The 23,858-nt window shown below is 40.4% G+C and overlaps 1 protein-coding gene across 4 annotated transcripts in view; it reads left to right on the top strand.

Moving 5' to 3' along the window:
* Positions 1-23,858, top strand: part of CSMD3 (CUB and Sushi multiple domains 3) — a 603,606-nt gene that overhangs the window by 130,712 nt on the left and 449,036 nt on the right. The window lies entirely within an intron of this gene.

The following is a 23,858-nucleotide window of genomic DNA, read 5'->3' as shown; positions in this document are numbered from 1 at the left end:
GGTTCATAAATCATATCCTGATTGTTAATCCTAAAGAGCACACTCAGACAAAGAGAGAAACACCTAAATCTCATTCAAATAAATGTAATTAAAGTACACTTGTATGTCTTTTAAATGCAGTTAATTTCAATGGTATTGTATTAGTCTGGCACAGTTGGCTGAGTATCCATGCAGATCTGTTCCAGCAATGTTAAAATTACCTACATCTAAGATGACAGGAGCCAAAGGTAAATTCCAGGAAACAGGCTTCTATGATATTAGACGTGGGTTAGTTGAGATCTGTCTAAAATCCAAGACAGAGGATTCAGGAGAATTCCAATAGAAAACTTGTTCATGTAAAAAGACGAAGAAAAGGAAAAGCAGGTGTGTGTTTAAAAATGAAATAGTGAAGTCCAAACTTCATTCAAGAATAATTAAAGAATAAAGAAGCAGAGAAGGAAAGTGACCTATTAAAAATCAAATCTATTAAAAGCTGTCCATAGGTCAAAGACAGAAAATGCTATCTCTGGTAAAAATCACAAGGAACCGCTCTGATGAGGGAGAAGTAAAATCCCCCCAAGTTTAATTGGAGCTGTACAAAAAGTAAGTGAAAAGCTCATAATCCCCTGTAAAACCATTGCAAGCAAAAATAATGAAATCTACAAGCAAGGTTTTTATGTGTATGGGGGTTTGTCTTCTACTGAAGAGGTAAGTTATGGCAGCATGTATGTAGGCCGTGTTTTCAGTAACACTTTCCCCCACCCAAAATAATAGCTATTATGACAAACAGCATATAAAAACCTCAAACAGAAGATTGTCTCCACTTTAATTAGTGAGATATTGGAAGGTACCAAGTAAGGATGAGGAGAAATTCACTTTTATTTTAATGAGAAACTACTTAATATGTACTTGAATGAAGAGGAGGAGGAGGAGGAGGAGGAGGAGGAGGAAGAAGAAGAAGAAGAAGAATAATTTTTAATAATAATTTTATCACTTATACCCTGCCCTCCTGGCTGGGTTTCCCAAGCCATAATCATTCCAAAATATAGATGCCCTTTGAAATTCACACTTACGTAGATTTTGTGATGCAGTTCTGGAGAACTAAACAATGTTTCTTACAAATGAACATATTAGGGGATAGTGTTGTGTTAGTGAAGATAACACAACATTGTATTAGGGAAAATGGTTTTTTGCAAACAAGCACATTAGTCAAAATTACATACAAAATGGGTTTATTGGGAGAAAGTCGCACTAAAATGCTGACAAAAATGTAATTGGACAACAACAACAACAATGGCTTGCAGAAATGTGGAGAACTGAATTTAAGGTGGGGAAAATGAGAACCTAAGAGAACTGAATTTCTCTGGCTGCAGCTGCAAAAAGAGGAAGAAGAGGAGGCAAAGCACCCAGCTGATTAATTCTCAGTTACTGAGACAAGTGACATTGACAGAACTATCCATTTCTGGTATGGAGTCACTGGTGTTCCAGAGTGACAGGGTGGAAATGTTTGTTTTTCAGCAGATGAGCTGAAATGGAGGCATAAGAATGGATTGACTGAAAATAGAAGCTGGGCTTTTCACTGTCAATGAGCATGAACCTCACACAAATGTATAATTTTTCCTTGGCAGAGGATGTCAAGATACAGTCCTTGACCTTTTTAAAATGCTTACTTTATTAAGCAATCATATCTCCTGCCTGATACCTCAGTCATACGAAAAAGCAAATGCCATTGTCTTGTATGTGCCAGGGATTGAAGCTATTGTGGAACAAAGATTTGACAGAGATCAGAAGGCCAAAATCAACTTAAATCTAGAATAGAATAGCAGGGAATATTAGCTAATAACAAGGGTTGCAGTGAACCCCAGCTGTTCCTGTCATAAAGAGAAGCAGTTCCCTCTGTGCTAAAGACATTTAAACTTTGGGAAATAGAAATTGTATTCAATAGAAAATGATTAAATAAAAGCTCTGGTTTAATCTAATCTGTATTTAAACTTCGGAAACCTATAACGTCACTGTACATTTGCAAAAAAAGTTATATCTGGTCTGCAATTCTATCCACACATTGGACTAAGAAAATAATCAGAGCCTGCTGGATTATGCCAACAGCATCCTTTTCTTACAGTGGCCAACCTATGGGAAGCCTTGAAGCAGGACCTCTGCTCAACAACACTCTCCCTACTTGTGATTCCCAACAACTAACATTCAGAGATATACTGCCTCTCACAGTGCAGACAGAACATACACATTGGTAGTATTATTCTTCATGAAATTGTTTAAGTCCTCTTTTGAAGGAGCAAAAAGGGTTTTCTTGTGTGTGTGTGTGTTTCTTTGTGGCTGATTAGCTGTTTTCCCTGTGTAAAGGTCAGAGGGGGCAGGGTTTCTGTTGAGGCAGGGGATTAGCTGTGGGAGGAGCTTATCAGAGTTTGTAGGGCAGCAGTTGAAGAAGGAGCAAAAAGGGTTTTCTTGTGTGTGTGTGTTTCTTTGTGACTGATTAGCTGTTTTCCCTGTGTAAAGGTCAGAGGGGGCAGGGTTTCTGTTGAGGCAGGGGATTAGCTGTGGGAGGAGCTTATCAGAGTTTGTAGGGCAGCGGCGCGCGCCTGGCGGTGCGCGCAATTATACCCATCTTTTAGATTTAGGGGAGCTAGTCTCAAACGTTTGTTGGGGGAGACCTAGGGTTTTTTTTGTTTTTTTTTGTGGGGGAAGTTATTTGTCCTGTCTTCAAGCTTTTTATGATGGAGGACCTCTGTAGCCACCCCCAACAACACAATCTCATGATGGAAGGGGAGGGAACAGCTGCAGTCGCCTGCGATTCCTGCGCAATGTTTGCCATCTTGCCAAAGGTTGCAGGCAGCTTTACCTGCAGCAATTGCATGTTGATTGCCCTTTTAAAAGACAAAGTCCAGCAACTGGAGGAACGTGTAGCTACGCTCCAAAGAATTAGAGAGCTGGAGCTCTTCTTGGAAGCAACAGAGCACACCGTCCCCACCAAGGAGGAGACAGGGGACTCCCCTGAGAAGGAGGCTTGTTCACCAACACAGGAGCCAGATATATGGAGAAACGTGACTCAAAGAAGTAGGAGGCCCAGGGTCCACTCTGATTGTTTAGAAATACACAATCGCTTTGAGGTCCTCTCCCCTAGCATGGAAGACGAAGAGCAGACTCCATTTGAGGATCTCTCCCTCATTACAGTCGATCAGGTATATGAAGACGAGCAGCAAAGTCAGTCCTCAGGGAATGTGCAGGTGACCTTGGAACGGACAGCTCACGGAAGAACCCCGACCAAACCCAAGAGGAGGCGTGTAGTGGTGATAGGGGATTCCCGACTGAGGGGAACAGAAGCAGTGATCTGTGGGCCTGACAAGATGTCTCGGGAAGTGTGCTGTCTCCCCGGGGCTAAGATCCAAGATGTAACTGAACGACTGCAAGGAATCATAAAACCCACTGACGAATTCCCCTTCCTCTTGGTTCATGTGGGAACCAATGACACTGCAAGCAATAGCCTCCAGAAGATCAAAAGAGACTACGAGGCTCTCGGCAGGAAATTGAAGCAACTAAATGCAGAAATTGTCATCTCGTCTGTCCTCCCAGTTGAACGACGTGGCCCAGGGAGAGAGGGGAAAATAGTGGAAGTGAACAGCTGGCTTCGCAAATGGTGTAAACAGGAACGGTTTGGATTCTTAGATCACGGACTGCAGTTTCTTGAAGATGGACTTCTGGCAAGTGATGGGCTGCACCTCACAACGGTTGGGAGAAATGTTTTTGCCAAAAATCTCAGAAACCTCATCAGGAGGGCTTTAAACTGACTAATGTGGGGGAGGGAGACAGTGCTCCTGAAGGTAGGAGTCTATCAATTAATGAAGATGATCATCCAAATGTCATAGACCAAATGGAGCAAACAGCACGCGGACCTAGTGGTGGGAGGAAAAAATCCTTAAATAAGAGACACGGGGAAATGATTAATGGACTTCAATGTCTGTACACTAATGCGCAAAGCATGGGAAATAAACAAGATGAGCTTGAGCTCTTGGTACAGCAAACTAAATATGACATAATAGGCATCACTGAAACCTGGTGGGATAAGTCCCACGATTGGAATGTAATAATGGGGGGATACAATCTATTTCAGAGAAACAGACCAGACAAGAAAGGAGGAGGAGTGGCCTTATATGTCAGGGATGTGTATACCTGTGAAGAGATCCAAGATTTAGATCCTCAAAGCCAAAGTGAGAGCATTTGGGTCAAAATTAAGGGAGAGAAGAATAACAGAGACCTCATTGTGGGAGTTTACTATAGATCCCCAAGCCAAACGGAGGACATAGATGATGCCTTCCTGGAACAGATGGCCAAGCATGCAAAAGGAAGGGAGATAGTAGTAATGGGGGACTTCAATTACCCGGATATTTGTTGGACGTCAAACTCAGCCAAGAGCATAAGGTCAAACAGATTCCTCACTGGCCTTGCAGACAACTTCATTGTCCAGAAAGTGGGAGAAGCAACAAGAGGAACAGCCATTTTAGATCTGGTCCTAACCAATGTTGATGACCTGGTTAGTGGGGTAGATGTGGAAGGATCATTAGGCGCGAGTGATCATGCTCTTCTGAAGTTTACTATACAGCGGAAAGGAGCAGCCAAGCATACTAGGACTCAATTTCTTGACTTTAAGAAAGCCGACTTCATAAAACTTAGGGAAGTGCTGGGTGAGATCCCATGGACAGCAATACTAAAAGGAAAGGGAGTTCATGATGGCTGGGAGTTTGTTAAGAGGGAGATAGTAAAAGCACAACGACAGGCAATACCAATGAGACGGAAACATGGAAGGTGCCTAAAGAAGCCAGGGTGGCTATCTAAAGAACTTTTAACTGAATTAAGATTAAAAAAGGATGTGTACAAAAAATGGAAAAGGGGGGAAACCACCAAAGAGGAATTCAAACAAATAGCCAGCACGTGTAGACACAAAGTCAGAAAAGCTAAAGCACAGAATGAACTCAGGCTTGCTAGAGAGGTTAAAAGCAACAAAAAAGGCTTTTATGGGTATGTTCGTAGCAAAAGGAAGAACAAAGAAACAGTGGGGTCACTCAGAGGAGAAGATGGTGAAATGCAAACAGGGGACACAGAAAGGGCTGAACTCCTCAATGCCTTCTTTGCCTCAGTCTTCTCCGATAAAGAAAACAATGCCAGACCTGAAGAATTTGGAGCAAATGATTCAGCAAAGGAAACAGCCCAGAATAACTAAGGAGATAGTACAAGAATATTTGGCTAGTTTAGATGTATTCAAGTCTCCAGGGCCAGATGAACTGCATCCAAGAGTATTAAAAGAACTGGCAGATGTGATCTCAGAACCACTGGCAGTCATCTTTGAGAATTCCTGGAGAACAGGCGAAGTCCCGGCAGACTGGAGGAGGGCAAATGTTGTCCCTATTTTCAAAAAGGGGAAAAGAGAGGACCCAAATAATTACCGCCCAGTCAGTCTGACATCAATACCAGGGAAGATTCTGGAACAGATCATTAAGCAAACAGTCTGTGAGCACCTAGAAAGGAATGCTGTGATCACCAATAGTCAGCATGGATTTCTGAAAAATAAGTCATGTCAGACTAACCTGATCTCGTTTTTTGACAGAATTACAAGCCTGGTAGATGAAGGGAACGCAGTGGATGTAGCCTACCTTGATTTCAGCAAGGCATTTGACAAGGTGCCCCATGATATTCTTGTAAAGAAGCTGGTAAAATGCGGTCTTGACTATGCTACCACTCAGTGGATTTGTAACTGGCTGACTGACCGAACCCAAAGGGTGCTCATCAATGGTTCCTCTTCATCCTGGAGAAGAGTGACTAGTGGGGTGCCACAGGGTTCTGTCTTGGGCCCGGTCTTATTCAACATCTTTATCAACGACTTGGATGATGGACTCAAGGGCATCCTGATCAAATTTGCAGATGACACCAAACTGGGAGGGGTGGCTAACACCCCAGAGGACAGGATCACACTTCAAAACGACCTTGACAGATTAGAGAACTGGGCAAAAACAAACAAGATGAATTTTAACAGGGAGAAATGTAAAGTATTGCACTTGGGCAAAAAAAATGAGAGGCACAAATACAAGATGGGTGACACCTGGCTTGAGAGCAGTACATGTGAAAAGGATCTAGGAGTCTTGGTTGACCACAAACTTGACATGAGCCAACAGTGTGACGCGGCAGCTAAAAAAGCCAATGCAATTCTGGGCTGCATCAATAGGAGTATAGCATCTAGATCAAGGGAAGTAATAGTGCCACTGTATTCTGCTCTGGTCAGACCACACCTGGAGTACTGTGTCCAGTTCTGGGCACCACAATTCAAGAAGGACACTGACAAACTGGAACGTGTCCAGAGGAGGGCAACCAAAATGGTCAAAGGCCTGCAAACGATGCCTTATGAGGAACGGCTAAGGGAGCTGGGCATGTTTAGCCTGCAGAAGAGCAGGTTAAGGGGTGATATGATAGCCATGTTCAAATATATAAAAGGATGTCACATAGCGGAGGGAGAAAGGTTGTTTTCTGCTGCTCCAGAGAAGCGGACACGGAGCAATGGATCCAAACTACAAGAAAGAAGATTCCACCTAAACATTCGGAAGAACTTCCTGACAGTAAGAGCTGTTCGACAGTGGAATTTGCTGCCAAGGAGTGTGGTGGAGTCTCCTACTTTGGAGGTCTTTAAGCAGAGGCTTGACAACCATATGTCAGGAGTGCTCTGATGGTGTTTCCTGCTTGGCAGGGGGTTGGACTCGATGGCCCTTGTGGTCTCTTCCAACTCTATGATTCTATGATTCTATGAAGCCACCCAAGTTGAACATCACTACTTCTTGTGGCAGCAGATTCCATAGTTCAGCTATGCACGCTGTGAAGAAGTACCATATTTTTCAGCATATAAGTCAACCCCATGTATAAGATGACCCCTAAATTTTGAGCCCAAAATTAAGAAAGAAATAATTGCAACATTGTGTGTGTAAGACGACCTCCAATTCTAAACTTTACAAATTTGGGAAAAAATATAGTCATATACACAGAAAAATACAGTATTTTCTTCCGTCTGTCCTGAATCTTCCAACATTCAGCTTCATTTGTTGACCATGAGTTTTAGTGTTATGACAGAGGTTGAAAGCATTTCTCTACTTTCTCTAGGCTTTGCATAATTTTATATACTTCTATGATGTCTCCTGTTAACTCACATTTTATCTAAACTAAAAATCCCCAAATGTTTTAACCTTTCTTCTTAGTTAAGTTGCTCCATCCCATCAATAATTTTGGTTGACCTTTCTGAACCTTTTCCAGCTCTACATCTAGACATACGTTCATTTATTTAAAGCCTTTTAAACCTGATATTCAGCTGAAAACACTTAGTGTCCCTGCATTCAGGTTTATAATTTAAAGGACATGGTAGAAAAGGAAAGGGGGAGAGGGAGGGAGGAGAAGCTGGACAGGCAGAAGCAAACTCAGCCAGTTCTTACGAAGTTCTAATAATGACTAACTGATAGAGAATCAGTTCACAAACCTGATGGAATGGCTACTGGTAAATAACAGATAAGGGAAATGAACTATAACTAATGTTTAAGCAGAACCAATGGACTAGCCCTGATTCCCTTTTCTCCCTCTGTTGCAGCTTGATGGATTGGCCGCTGCTGTTTTTACAGTTAGGACCAGAGTCAGCCCATCTAAGATTGCGCTATCAGGGACAAGGGATATACTGTCTGTACATGCTATCAAAAAGTTTGGCTACATCAGATTGGAGTGAGGCCTAACTTGAAATTGGATTCTACTACTATTACTACTGCTACAGAGCCCTTCTTGTCAGGGCTGCAGTTTTCAAACTACAAACTTCATGATTCCTGGCAAGAATATCCTCTTGGAAGTTCTCCTGCATGGGAGTAAGATAAGGCAGGGAAGAAAGACTATAAACTTCACTCATTTGGGCTTTTCACGTTCCACTTGAATGACTGAAAAATTATTTGAGAGTTGTGTCCCCCCCCCCAGAATTGTTTGCTTGGTAGAGGGGAGTGCTTATTGCAGATATTAATATGGCACAGCTTGAAGCGACTAGATGCATAAAAACTAACTCCTCCCATTAGATATTATTCAAAACTTTACTTGTAGAACTTTCTTTTAAGCAGAACAAAAAACATCAAAAATACATCCAAATAAGTTCATACATAAGTTCTTGTGCTGTCCAGCATTGGCTCAGCACCTTAGAAATAAAAGATAATTCCAAGGAAAGGTCTCACTCCTTACATCTTCCATTTTGCCTGGAGTTGTTTTCCTGGAGAGCCATTTACACATCCATGCTTCCACAGAGCTTGAGAACATTTCAAAATGGAAATTTGCAACCAAATATCTTTGTCACCTGATCTAAGGTTAAACACTCACGTGTTAGCTAGCAGAAAACAACAATTGTTAATTATCAACCCATCAAGGAGTTCAGAGACCACTTCGTATACTTCAGTGGAATTTCCCCCATTTTCAAGCCTTCCGTAATACACCTTTAGGCATTCCCCATTTTAGCATCAAATAAACAATTATACTTAACAGAGCTCATGCCTCACTGGTTACTCATTCTAAACAAAAACAACACGAAAAAACCTACCTTGAACCACCAAAGCAAAGTCCAGTTTTCTTAAGTGCTTGAAACTCAACAGCTGAAAAACCTATGCAAAACTCTTTAACTGCAAACATTTTCTTTCCAAATATTTTATCTATTTTGCTTTCAGCAGTTCAGACTTAGCATATGTCTCTTTTAAGAACACCAGAGAAGCAAATTAAAGTTATTTGTGTGGTAGATGAAAGCTTGAAATACAGTAAGTTGAGAAATTGCCTGTGTTGTGACCACTCTTCTTATCTTGTTTCTATTAATAGAAGAGCTTTTGTAAGTGGAAGAAAATGTTGTTTTCAATACGATCCCAAGACCATCATGCCCACATAATAGCAACTATACACATATGGGGAAAATTTAAAGGCATGCTCAATATCACAATTAGGCTGGAAAATAGCACCAAAGACTGTCTTTGGAGCAACAGGCTGGTGTTGCCTACTTCAGCCATGCACCTAGTTGAATATACTTCCACCAAATTTTACAGAAACCACTGAAAAGAAACTCTATTTGCATTTGCAAAACCCCACCCATTTCATCTGTGCAGTCTATTCCAGCTTCATTTTCTTGCTCACAGTCAAACGTGATGGCACCTCAGTTACTGAAATCAAGATGCTGACCTTATTGAATTCCTCATCCATAGACAAAGGCCATTGTGTACCCAAATGAAGATAAGTCAGTCTAAACCCCAGTAGATTCAATAACACATACGTTTTTTCCCAGTTTGTGCTCTACTCTATTGTGTCCTTTCCCATATTGTGTCCCCCAAACAGTCTATAGGCCAAACAATGCATGTTTCTTTATTTTCATATATTCATTACAGGTGCATAGAGGCCTGGTTGTTAGCATGATTGCAGTGCATGGGCAAGGGAGATTTATACATTTGCTTATAAAATATAGCTCTTTTTGTGGGGTATTATTGAGTTTTCGCTTTTATTTTTATTTTGTATACTGTGATCTTTTTATGTAAACCACCCTGAGACCTTCGGGTATAGGGCGGTAAATAAATTCTAATTCTAATAATAATAATAATAATATCTTAATCTCTCACATATTTAAAAACATGTTCATGGTGGAAGGTTTTGTTTTCTATAGAGTATCTAAGAGTTTACTGTGCATATGGTGTTATGTGAAAAGCTAAGTTTGAAATACTAAGCATCTGTTGGTAGCTGTCAGGTGTCAGTTACTTAGTTGCAAAAAACTGGATTCAGAAGCTGGGTTCCTTTTATACTGTGTTAAAGGACTGTAAAAATTTCACTTCTGATGGGCTAGCTGGGTACAAATATGCGAAATGCCCTGAGATCTTACGATGAACAGCATCATCGTCATCATCAATTCTTGATCACTCATTGCAAAGGAAAAGTGGTCTGATTAGGTGAGAGAATTATATGCCACAAGTCTAATTGGTTGAAGGGTATTCTGGCTGGAACACAATACACCAGTTTAGCCACTGCTGTTAAGGGTCTGAGGATACTAACCTTTGAGAGAAGGTTGAAACTGAGACAGTTGGCGGACTGGCAACGGGCTATTGGAGAGGCTAGGAGAAGCCTGGATGTATTGTCCACCCATTCAGAAGAAAATTGATATTGAGACTATTGAAGGGTGCTAGACAGCAAGGAAGAGTTCAGCAAAGTGCTTCTCTGGAGCTGGGCAGAAAGAAGCTGCAAAAACAGCAAAGAACCATATAAAAACAACAACTTGTAGATGCATTTGCTGTCTATGGGCAGTCCAGTCTCTGGTTGTTCGTACAGCTTGCACACAGCTTGTATACACTTGTGTTGTGTGCAGAAGGTTGGATCATTGCATGGGTGTTGAGAGTACGGGCAGTGGGTGTAATAATGCTCCCCCCCCCCACTTCACACGTTCAATATACCTGAATTTCGAATGTCTAAGGAGGGCTATATTTTGTAATGCAAAATCCATCTCTACCCCACTGTGCTCAATTTCAAAGGACCAAAATAATAAATTGTGATTTGACATTCAACATGTGATGCTTTACTAGTAGTTCAAGTTCCTTTTCTTACAGCAGATGAATAGTGTTATATGTTTAGCAAGCTGCTTTAAAATGATCTGGCTTCACCCTACGTAATCAAGCCTCTATTTTACAAATACAGTACTTTACTTCAGAGTCCACAATTACCAGCTGCATTAGGGGCTGTCAGCTTATGTACATCATTCCACTCTAATGTCAACAATTTCTCTGGGAGCACTTTTGCTGTGACAAATCAGGACTGTTTCCCGTCATTTTGGCTTAGGAGTTTTAAAGCTATTGCTCTAATTTGATCTTGCAATTGAAAGTGCATCTTTCCTTAAGGGCTAATGAGTTTAGAGTCCAGTTTGGAAGCAGAATGCTCATTTGACATGCAATTAAATGTTTATCCTCATAACTTCAGTGCAGCTTTGAAAATAAATATTGATGAAAATGTGAGGCCTACAGCCCAAGGTGACCTGCCAATTAAGCAGAAAGGGGGGGGTGGATAAGGGAAGGGAGGGAACATAGCATATTTTACATAAAATTATACCAGTCCAAGAAAAACAATTCCCTCCCTTCCCCACTAGTCCTAGCAACTCCTTTGGTCTGCTCTAATTTCGTTAAAGTGACCACATAATGTTGTATGCAATTGATTTTCAGTGAATCATCTCCTAGAGCTTAAAAATAATCTATACTGGAGGGTCCTATTGAACTCAAGGTGTCTCAGTGGATATTGACGTTATGGAAGGATGCATTTAGCACCTAAGTCTACTGACGTCGATACAGTTTCTATGGTTGAAAAGCATATTATAATCATAGCTTAAGGATGAAATTCTGCAACGTCTAAGTTTAATCACTTTGCGGAAATTTCTGGCAGTAAGTGGATGGAATATTGCAAGTAGAGTTGCCACAGAAATTAGGCTGTCGGTGATGTTCAAACTGACTTGGGGGATTTCTTGTCAGGTGATGCTTTTTGAGAGAAAGCCAGAAGTGTTTTGATGACACTAGCCAAATTTCTCAGAACCGCAGCATTTCCTAAAGTTTCACCAAATTCTGCTGAATTTTTTGTAAAAACAAAAACAAGACCTTAACCATGCAATGTATAGCAATCTTCCTTAGAGGAAATGGGTCAGTGCTTTAATTAAGAGTTGAAAGTTCCTCATGATTAAAAATATGTTTTCTGGACAAAAGTGAATCGCATAAATGTAGAAGAGCAATTTCAGCCAGCTCATTATTTGATTTCAATGATTGTGGATACATAAAAATACCTGACTCATGCCTAGTCATTTATAATTGGCTATGCCCAGAAAAACCAATCGCTGCTAAGGTTTTTCTGGAGATTGTGCAACAGTATTTTTAGAAGTGCTGCTTACTAAATGTTACTTTGTGAATGATGAGAACATTTGAAAGTGATTATAAACATATAGGAAGCATTCATTCATCAGTAAAGCCCAGCTGTACTCCAGGAGGAGCAAAAAAAATGTGAGTCTGCAATCAAGGAATATTTGAGAGCCAGCAAGGTATATTGGCTGGTGCCAGACTTTGACCAAGGATACTTAGCCTCAAATCTTTGCTCAGTTGCAAATCTTACTGCTTTGCCATTTTCCCCAAACCACATCCACCCACAGCTGTTTTGTTATGTATTTTGTGTTCTCATGTTGTATTTTTTTATGTTGTGAACCGCCCTGTGATCTTTGGATGAAGCATGGTATACAAATTTGAAGAAGAAGAAGAAGAAGAAGAAGAAGAAGAAGAAGAATTAGTTGAAGTTTTTACTCTCCTGGCCAGAACAGCCTCTTAAACAAGGAGCAACCATTTTGCAGCCCCAAAACAAAACACAAATGATATGGAATGATTTCATTCTGTAATTTTTTAGAATCTCATGATGTGATAATATCCATTATTATTATTTTTTTTTAAAAAAAAGAAGAGACAAATTTATGAAGGCTACATTTATCATTGGCTGTTAGCCATGCTTTGTAAATGAAACGTCTGAGCATCAGATGGTGAAGAACAACAGTGGATGGCCTTCATGCCCTGCTTGTGATCTTGCAGCGGCATCTCAGTAGTCACTGTTGGGAGCATAAGGCTGGACTAGGTGTAACTCTTGTGTGATCCAGTGAGGCAAGCCCCTGACTTCTTATGATCACATTATTGTTTACCATCTTTATGAAAGGGCAGAGGAACAGAAGAATCCAACTGCAAAGGAGGAAGGCTTATGGCAGGCTACCAAAGCATCTGCTAACCATTATGTAAGATAGTTCTCCCATGATATGCTTCATGTGTCACATGGTTCCTTTGTTGCCATGGCAATTACTTCTGGCATCTTTTGCTACCAGTGCCACCAGACTTTTACGAGTAGCTCTGTGCAAGTGAGACAGAAAGACTACGGGCACCCCATCACATTGTTGTTTATTTAAAACAGAACAGAAATATATCATGAAAAAATAGGCCATCTTATATATTTTTTGTTATGGATTTCTCTTCTCTCTCTCTTTTTAAAGCAGTTTGCAAGGGGCTTGCAATATGGTATCAGAGGACCATATGGAGTGCCAGTTATGTTATCTCTTGGTGCTTGGCTTTTTAAATCTCAACAGGGGCAAAACTGGAAGTCTTCCAGGACAGAGATGAGATTTTTGTCAAAGGAGAAATCATGGAATATGATGGAAGACACACACAATCACTGAAGGCTTATGCTTGCTGAAAGTTCTCTTTTTTTCACCATGCCAATTCAGTTTTTCATGCTGACTCTTAGTGAATGTTCCAATTGCCCATCAGGTGGTGATAGGCAGAGAGAATGTCTGTGGAGCTGTCAAAATGGCAGTGGGTAGAGACTCTGTGGGCACATATTTTACTCTAAGTATGGCAGTTGACATCTCCCAGTATTATAGCCTTCAAATCTGAATGAAATTGAATTTCTTGGTGGAGATTGGTTTTGCTCTTATGCAGAAAAAGGTGGTGGATTGAGAATTCTAGAGTGACCCACTTCAAACAACAGACAGGGAGGTCATGTTTCCAAATGCCCCCACCCCCCATGTAATATCTCCCTGCACAAAACAAACTAGCAAATCAAGGAGAGGGAAACACTAAGTCCCTTTCTGCAGGTGTGCCTGTTTTTAAGACACAGGGATGTATTTGAAAAACCCCACTACACATACCTGTACCCTGAAAGTACAATCCAGAATTGTGTCACTTGACTCATTTACTTAATATCAATCAATCTTTATTACGGTCCAGAGGCCCAACAAATCATTACAAATCAATACACAATTCATACAGCCTACCTCCAAGTTAACCAAGCACTTTGTTCAGAATTTAGGGCTCATTTGTTCTTACAACCACCGATAAAAACTTTGCCACTGCTAACGTTCCAACATTTGTCCGGTCCGAACCTGACATAGTGGGCCTCCGATCTTCCCGGGAAAGGTGCCAGCAAGGGTAGTATCAGTTCAGCCCTTGCCTGCTCATATTTTGCACAATGCAACAAAATATGATTCTCGGCCTTTTGGCTAAGATCAAGTGTAGTATCATTTACTTAATATGTAGATGAACTGATGATTATGAGACTGCATTCTTATGGAGAAAAGTCCATTTTAAACTATGCAGCAATAATGCGGGAGAATTTTCTCCACGCCAGTGTATTTTTATTTTTTTAATTGAAATTTGTAACAGCATGGAGGAATCACTGCATATGAGCATCGATAATAACACTGATGAATTTGGGGACTTCCGGTTCGGCGCCAGCGCTAATGGCTGCTCCCTCTCCGAGCTCCGGAGAGAGGACGGCTCTGCGAGTTCGGGTCTGACCCGCTACGGCAAGCGGGGGACCCCTAAAATCACAGGAACGGAGCCTGTGAACAAGGAGATTCGGTGGGCACCTGAAGCGCCCCCCTTTACCGCAGAAAGAGCCTTTTTAAAGGCTCCGGAACGACAACGGGGAGCGCGGTGCTGAGAATCGCTACCCAGCCCGCAGGGTGAAGCCGCGTCGCCATTAGTGGAGAGCGCCGATTCCTTCCTGAATAATTTGGACAAAAAAGACCCGTGAGTAGGATTGAACCTCTATTCGTGTCAAAACTACTTGAAATTAGGCTGAAAACGGGAAAGGCGAAAATTAAGGAAGTCTGCCTTCCCCCGACTGCATGACAATTAAAGCAACGAAAGTTACTAAGCTGCATCCGTATGGGATATTGTTTTTAACTGCTTGAATCCGGCATCTGGACTTTGACTATCCCCTCTAGCTTGCAGGGCAGAGGGGAGGAAAAAGCGACTTTATAAGCTGCATGATCAATTTAAAGGAAAAGGAAATTCTCTGCAGCCTCCAACCTGGCACAAACTGCTTATAAGATAAAGGAACACTGAACTGACTCTAGATTCCTGTGAAAGTAACAAAGTGGAAGTCTTACTGCTTACTTGTTACAAAGTTTTGGGACTCTGTGGCTACAATATATCAGGGAAGGCTGGGACTGTATCTATTGGGAAAGTGTTGCAATATACATATAGAAGCCTCCTGATATATTTGCTTTTTAAATACTCTTTGTCTTTGTTTGTGGACATTTTGATTTGCTCCCTCTAGAGGGTAAATTAAAAGTTGCTACACCTTGGGACAGTGGAATTTTCCTTTAGGAGAAGGCTCCCGTGGGAAACGACCTTGGGATATGAGTGGCCCAGCAGACGAGATAAGCACGAGAGCCAAGACAAGACAACATCAACAACAGCTACAGCAACACAAGAAAAGAGGCTCGATCTCAGGCATAACCCCTACAGTGACAACAGGACAAGAAAAAGGCACAGCAGTCTCCATGGATGCAGTTTCGCAAGCCCTTCTTAAGATAAACCAATCTCTGGAGAATCTAACAAAGCAGACGGCAGAAAACACCAAGAAATTGACAGAGAATTCACAGAAATTGACAGATTTAACAACAAGACTTGACCTGAATACAGAATCTATAAACAGGCTTACGCAAGAAAATTCTGCCACACGTCAAATTGCGGAGGAAGCCAGAACTATTGCTGGAGAGACCCAAGAAAAATTAGAACCGATTGCCAGGAAGGTCTATGACCACGACGCAACTCTGGCATTGTGGGAACTACAAAGAAAAGAAAGGAATTTGAAATTACGATCAATTCCAGAGGACGAAGGAGATAATCTTACGGACTTCTTAACGCAAGAGTTTGCTGACGCCTGGGAAGATCTAGAGGAAGACGAATTTAAAATCACAACAGCATTTAGACTGGGCAAAAGACAGAACAGAAAGGCACCGAGAGACTGTTTGATTACCTTGAGATCGAAGGAGGAAAGAGACAAAATTTTAAGACTGCATTTTGAAAAAGCCTTACAAATCGGGAACTCACCGATACAGATCTTTAAAGATATTCCTAAACACATTCTGGACTTGAGAGCTTCTTATAAGGATTTGGTCTACCTGCTGAAGAAGAATGCCATTCTCTTCAGGTGGGAATTTCCACAGGGATTGTCTTTTGATTACAGGGGGAAGAAGGTGAAAATAAAGACGATACAGGATAAAGACAGGTTCCTGCAAAGAAATCAAGAAGATTTACAGAAAGGAACTGTAGACCCAATTGCTGAGCAAAAGAGTGTAATAGACATCTTGAACCTCTCGTTTGGACAGAACCTTCCACCACCAACAGAGGAGGAACAACAATTGGGAGCTGTTGGAGGAATACCAGAAAAATAACAAGATGGCCCTGCAATTCCTTAGTTGGAATTGTAATGGGATGAACATGCCTTTGAAGAGACGACAAGTATTCCATATTTTGTACAGAGAACAACTGGACTTGATTTGCTTACAGGAAACTCATATAACTAGAGCTCACAGGAGACTGCTTATAAATAAAAGATTGGGACAAGAATTTATTTCGTCGGACAAAGTGAAAAAAAGAGGAGTTGTGATTTATGTAAAAGAGAAGTGGGCCCCAAAAATGATGTTCAAGGATGAACAAGGAAGATATTTAGCGGTGGAGATACAGGTACAAGGAGAAAAATTTTTGATAATTGGGATCTATGCACCAAATGAAGGTAAAGCAGAATTCTTCAAAAAACTTCATGAAACCTTGATGGACTATTTGGAATATAATATGATAATCATGGGAGATATGAATGGTGTAGTTTCTACAAACATGGACAAGACACAAAGACTGACACTTACTAAAGAAGGGAGACTCCCGAAGACCTTCTTTGAAATGACTGAAAATATGGACTTAATAGACATCTGGAGAACAAGGAACCCTCTTGAAAGAGAGGGAACCTTTTTCTCCCAAGCAAAGATGACCTGGGCCAGAATCGACCAAATATGGGTTACTAGTGGAATGGCTCCGAAGATTAAGAAGGTAGAAATCTGCCCAAAAACCTGCTCCGACCATAACGCCGTGAAGATGGAAATGAAATTTACAACAACTGGTCAGTTTAGATGGAGAATGAATGACACCCTGTTTCGAGATAGAGAGATCCACAAGAAGGCCCAAAAAACTCTAAAGGACTATTTTGAAATTAATCTAAAGGGCAATGTGGAAAAAAGAGTGATCTGGGACGCAAGTAAAGCTGTGATGCGAGGATTTTTGATTCAACAAAATTCAATAAAGAAGAGAAAGCAGAATGAGAAAAAGGAAAAACTTTTGGAAAAGATAAAAGAAGGAGAGAAAAAATTAAGATTAAAACCAAAGTCCCAGGAGATTTTGAGGGAGATTAAGTTATATCAAACACAATATATGGAATTGATGAACCAAGAGATAGAGTGGAAAATAAAGCAAATGAAACAAAAGACATTTGAGTCGGCAGACAAATGTGGTAAACTTTTGGCATGGCAACTAAAGAAAAGACAGAAATTAAATACAGTTACAAGTTTAGAAGTGGATGGAAAGACTATATCTAAACCCAACGAGATAAGAAATTGTTTTGTGAGCTATTTTAAAAAACTTTATTCTCAAGGATTACAAAATGAAGAGGACATAGATAAATTCCTCAATAAATTTGGATTACAGAAAATCTCTCATCAAAGCAAGATGGATCTAAACCAGAGAATTACAGAACAAGAGATAGAGGGTGCCATTCAGGACATGCAATTGGGCAAATCTCCAGGGCCAGACGGACTGACTTCCAGATATTACAAATCTTTAAAGGAATGGCTGATACAACCGTTAAAGGACGTCTGTAACGAGATCTTAGAGGGAAAAAGGGCACCCGAATCGTGGAAAGAAGCATATATTTCACTCATACCAAAGACAGAGACTGAAAAGACTCAACTGAAGAACTACCGCCCAATTTCGTTACTCAATGTGGATTACAAAATTTTTGCAGACATTTTAGCAAAAAGATTTAAAAGAGTACTGATGGAGAAGATTCACAGAGACCAAGCAGGCTTTCTCCCAAAGAGACACCTCTCAGACAATGTTAGGAATATAATAGACATTTTGGAAAAGTTAGAGGTGAACATAAATACTAAAGTAGTTTTGATATTTGTGGATGCGGAGAAAGCCTTTGACAATATTTCTTGGAGTTTTATGAAAAAGAATCTTCATGGGATGGGGGTAGGACAAGGATTTGAGAATGGTATGGGTGCAATATATTCCGAACAAAAAGCTAAGTTGATTGTAAACAATGTAATAACTGAGGAACTTAAGATAGAAAAAGGAACACGACAGGGGTGCCCAATTTCTCCATTGCTTTTTATTTCGGTCCTGGAGGTGTTGCTGAACATGATTAGAGAGGACCAGCAAGTTAAAGGTGTAAAGGTCGGAGCCAAACATTATAAGTTAAGAGCGTTTGCAGATGACCTGGTATTGACCTTGCAAGAGCCAAACACTAGTACAAAAAGAGTGTTGGAAATAATCCAACAATTTGGACAGGTAGCTGGATTTAAATTGAATAAACAAAAAACTAAAGTCTTAGGGAAAAACCTAACAGACATGGAGAAGAATAAGTTTCAAGAAGAGACAGGTTTGATGGTGGTTAAGAAGGTGAAATATCTAGGGGTTAATTTAACATCTAAAAACTTGAATTTGTATAAGGACAACTATGAAAAATGTTGGTCAGAAATTAAAAAAGATCTAGAAATATGGTCAAATTTGAGATTGTCAATGTTAGGCCGAATTGCAGTGATTAAGATGAATGTATTGCCTAGAATGTTATTCTTATTTCAAACTTTGCAGATTATTGACAAGATGGACTGTTTCAAGAGGTGGCAGAAAGACATTGCGAAATTTGTCTGGCAGGGCAAAAAGCCCAGAATAAAATATAAAATACTAACAGATGCAAAAGAAAGAGGGGGATTTGCCCTGCCGGACTTAAAATTGTACTATGAAGCAGCAGCATTCTGCTGGCTGAAAGAATGGATGCTCCTCGAGAATACAGATATCTTGGACTTAGAAGGTTTCAATAATGCATTTGGTTGGCATGCATATCTATGGTATGACAAAATTAAAGTGCATAGTGCCTTTAAAAATCATATTGTTAGGAAAGCGCTGTTTAATGTTTGGATGAGATATAAAGATCTGTTGGAAAACAAAACCCCTAGATGGTTGTCACCTTTAGAGGCTAAGGCACACAAGAAAGTCAATATGGAGGTCGGATGGCCAAAGTATTGTGAGATTTTAGAACAGGATGGAGAGAAATTGAAATTAAAGAGCCATGAAAAACTAAAACCCAAAGTACAAGATTGGCTCCACTATTATCAAATAATGGAGGTTTTTATACAAGACAGGAAAATTGGCTTCCAGGTGGAAAAATCAAAACTTGAGACAGAATTGTTAGAACCCAATACTAAGAACTTGTCAAGAATGTATAACCTGCTGTTGAAATGGAATACACAAGATGAAACAGTTAAATCAGCTATGATTAAGTGGGCACAGGACATTGGTCATAATATTATGCTTGCTGACTGGGAAAGGTTGTGGAACACCGGTATTAAATTTACGGCATGTAATGCCTTAAAGGAAAACGTGATGAAAATGATCTATAGGTGGTACATGACCCCAGTTAAGCTAGCAAAAATTTACCATTTGCCTGATAACAAATGTTGGAAATGTAAGGAAACTGAAGGTACTTTTTATCATCTTTGGTGGACATGCCCGAAGATTAAGGCTTTCTGGGAAATGATATATAATGAAATGAAAAAGGTATTTAAATATACCTTCCTTAAGAAACCAGAGGCCTTTCTCTTGGGCATTGTCGGCCAATTGGTGCCAAAGAAGGATAGAACTTTTTTCATGTATGCAACAACAGCAGCAAGAATACTGATCGCAAAGTATTGGAAGACACAAGACCTACCCACCTTGGAAGAATGGCAGATGAAAGTGATTGACTATATGACATTGGCGGAAATGACGAGCAGAATTCGTGACCAGGGAAAGGAGACTGCGGAAGAAGACTGGAAGAAATTTAAGATTTACCTTAAGGACTATTATAAACTTGATGAATCTTAGAATGTCGAGATTTTACAGAGAGAAAGGGTTGCAGTAATATAAGATTAGATTAAGAAAGGACTATGATGAATTAGGACGGGAAAAAACATTTACAAGTTGCTATAAAAATTTGGACATGAGGATGCAGAAAGGGGAGGTATGGGGAAGTCCGAGGAAAGAAGTTTATGAAAGGACATTATGAAATTATACTTGTTTGTTTGTCCTTTTTTTAATGTTTGTTTGTTATAAAAACTTTTGTAAAACCAATAAAAATTTTATATAAAAAAAAAAGATAATAACACTGATGAATTTGAGCCTCACTTTTCGCTTAGCAACACCCCTAAGTGCTTATATGTTAACGATAAAGTATATTTTGGCAGGCTTCAACTCTCCCATGCTAATGCACAGTTGGAGCCAGTGTGGTGTAGTGGTTAAGAGCGGTAGTCACGTAATCTGGGTAACCGGGTTCGCGTCTCCGCTGCTCCACATGCAGCTGCTGGGTGACCTTGGGCCAGTCACACTTCTTTGAAGTCTCTCAGCCCCACTCACCTCATGGAGTGTTTGTTGTGGGGGAGAAAGGGAAAGGAGATTGTTAGCCGCTTTGAGACTCCTGAAGGGGAGTGAAAGGCGGGATATCAAATCCAAACTCTTCTTCTTCTTCTTCTATGTATCTACCTGCCCCACACTTGCCATTATATATGGTACAATGACCAGAGGTTCCCCATCCCTGCTCCAGTCTGATGTGCTGTCCAGAAATCTACCATCAGCCTTCCCCACTGTCGTGCCCTCCAGAAGTTTTGGACCAGCCATTGTCCGCGCTGCACAAGTATTAACTTTGGAAGAGGACTAGCATTATGGCTGTTGTAAATTTGGCCAAAAAAGCCAGAAAAGAAGCATTAGCAACTTGAGCTTCTTCTTCCCATGCTACTTCTGCACTGTGTGGCATAGCACTTGCAAGAGTCATCTACTTGCTACATGCAGACAAGCATATCTTAGGAAACTATAGATAACTGAAGAGGTCTTAGTTTGTTTGACGTCACCACAAATGGTTTGCATACACCCCCATAAGGCTCATTCATAGTTTGATTTACTGAACCAAGAGATGATAATCCAGATTAGTCCACATGTGTGATTTGTGAACTATAGATTGTGTTTTGGGAACTCACATCTCATTGTGGCTGTCTGAAGAGGTTGGTAATGAAGACAACCACAAATCATCCACAATCCCCACCATGCTTTTATATAATATATGAACTGTCTCCTAGACAAATTGTAGAATGGCTTTGAATAAAAAAAATTTTCCAATGATATTCTGGGCCTGAAGGAGAAATGTTCAAGATAGGGTGTTGCTTTTTCACATTTCTAGCTTTAGGATACAATGAATCTTGTCATGTTAATGTTGTTTTGCTGCTTATTACAGGGACCTTTGTTTTTTCCTGGCATTACATTACATGCAGTATGCAACAGCAGCCAGTTCAGAGAATAACCCTCTCTCCATACGAGCCACTTCTTCAGTCAAGGCTAAAATTAAAATAGCACAGGGGTATTGGTTAAAGCACGAAGCAGATGGAAATGCCTGACTTTTATTGTATTTAACTCGTTAAATAAATCATTTGGAACAATTTTATGGTACAAGTCACTTGCTCATATAACTGTGAGAGTGCAAAATAGCTTTCTTTGTGCTCTCTCTTCCCTTTCTTCCCCTTCAGATTTTATTAGGCAGGGCAGCAAGGTATTGGAGAGGGGTAGAGGATTATACATAAATCTTCTAGGTATATTCAAGATTAAAGTGCCAGAAATGTGTATGGTTGTAGTTGCTTTTTAATACTTCTGTGTAACTTCTGTGATGTTAACAATGAAAGTCAAAACAAGTGTGTGTGTGTGTGTGTGTGTGTGTGTGTGTGTGTGTGTGTATGTATGGAAAGAATGGAATATTTCCAGCTTAGCACGCATAGCTTATATTTGGGGCAGTAATGGGGAAAATGTGGCAATGGAGATGTTGATCCCAATATGTTGTTTAGAAAGGAGATTCCAACTAAACATCAGGAAAAACTTTCTGATAGTAAGAGGTGTTTGACAGTGCAGCCATCTCCCTGGGGCAGCAGTGGGCTCTCCTTCCTTGGAGGTTTTTAAGCAGAGGTTGGATGTTCGTATGTCATGGATGCTTTAGCTGAGATTCCTAGATTACAGGGGGTTGGACTAGTTGATCCTCAGGGTCTCTTCCGACTCTACAATTCTATGATTCTATCAGCTCCTGCCATCACGGCCAGCGGTCAGGGGTGATGAGTATTGTAGCCCATCACTTCTGACATATGCTCATCTCCGTATTTAAATTACCATATTTTTCGCTCAATAAGACACACCAGACCACAAGATGCACCTAGTTTTTGGAGGAGGAAAACAAGAAGAAAAAATATTCTGAATCTCAGAAGCCAGAACAGCAAGAGGGATCGCTGTGCAGTGAAAGCAGCCATCCCTCTTGCTATTCTGGCTTCTGGGATAGCTGCGCAGCCTGCATTCGCTCCATAAGACGCACACACATTTCCCCTTACATTTTAGGAGGGAAAAAGTGAGTCTTATAAAGCAAAAAATACGGTACATCATTTGGGCATTATAGCACATGCCTCCTGGTGGGAGAGGTGGCAACGTGAAGGAGAGGCTTTACCCCTTTCATTGTTAATTCTGAAGTACCCCAGTCTGTCTCAACTAGGGCCAGGGCCTTTTCAGTACTGGTCCCGACTTGGTGGAATGCTCTGTCACAAAAGACTAGGGCCCTGACATCTTTGCGGGACTTGACATCTTTCCGCAGGGCCTGCAAGACACAGCTGTTCCACCTGGCCTTTGGTTTGGACTCAGTCTGACCCTTATGTTTCCCTCCCCTTATGGTTTTGAACTATGGGCTACTATTAAAATGAGGCTGCATTTTAAATTGTATTTTAACCCGTATTTTAAATTGTCCCCCCATTATGTTTTTATTGTGATTTTACTGGTGTTAGCCGCCCTGAGCCGGGGAGGGTGGGGTATAAATAAAAATTATTATTATTATTATTATTATTATTATTATTATTATTATTATTATTATTATTATTTCCAACTGTATGAGCCTCTCTTTATTCAGGAACCCAGAAAAAGTAGGCTTGGTGATCCAGAGGCAGCTTAGCAGACAATTTATTTAGCCATGCATTCATTATTAAAATATTCATGCCCCATTGTTCTACATTTAAAACATCCAAGATAGCTAACAGGCTAAATGATAACAATCATTAAAACACAAATTGTCATCATCATTATCATCCAGAAAAAAACAAACACAGCAGAACAGACTCTTCAAGCCCAACAGAGATAACTGCAGAATCACCATTAAACATAACTGAGAAAAAGATGAGCAGGTTAGAGTTTGAGAGCGTTTATCTCTCCCCCCCCCACATACATCTATTCTCTCCTAGCTGCTTCTGTAGTTTGGGCTGGGAATGAGGCACCCTGACTATTTCAAAACTCCCAGTGCTTTACAAACTTACGTACGGATGCTTCACATATCCCGTGGCTTTCAAACTTTTAAGATAAGAGAGTATTTTCATATTTAGGTATCACCTAGCTACCACTTACCCTCCATGCATAAGCCATCCATGTGGACAGCTAACAAGAGAATAGGTATTTGTACGACCAGTATGAATTTATAGGCTTTCCTTAAAATATTTACAAAGAACTACATTTTCTTCCTGCTTAATTGTATTTATCTTGGTTAGTAGGTCTCACCTGACTTTCCCAAAGGAAACATTCATAGGTTTACATGGCTTCCCAACAGGACATCCTTCTTTAAAATCTAAGCTGTATAATGTAATATTTTATACACAACTCAAGATAAGAAAGTATGAA

This window comes from Podarcis vaucheri (assembly GCF_965113315.1).
Source record: "Podarcis vaucheri genome assembly, chromosome: 8".
Taxonomy (NCBI): Eukaryota; Metazoa; Chordata; class Lepidosauria; order Squamata; family Lacertidae; genus Podarcis; species Podarcis vaucheri.
The sequence above is the reverse complement of the archived record's forward strand: the minus strand, read 5'-3'. Positions and strand labels throughout refer to the sequence as shown.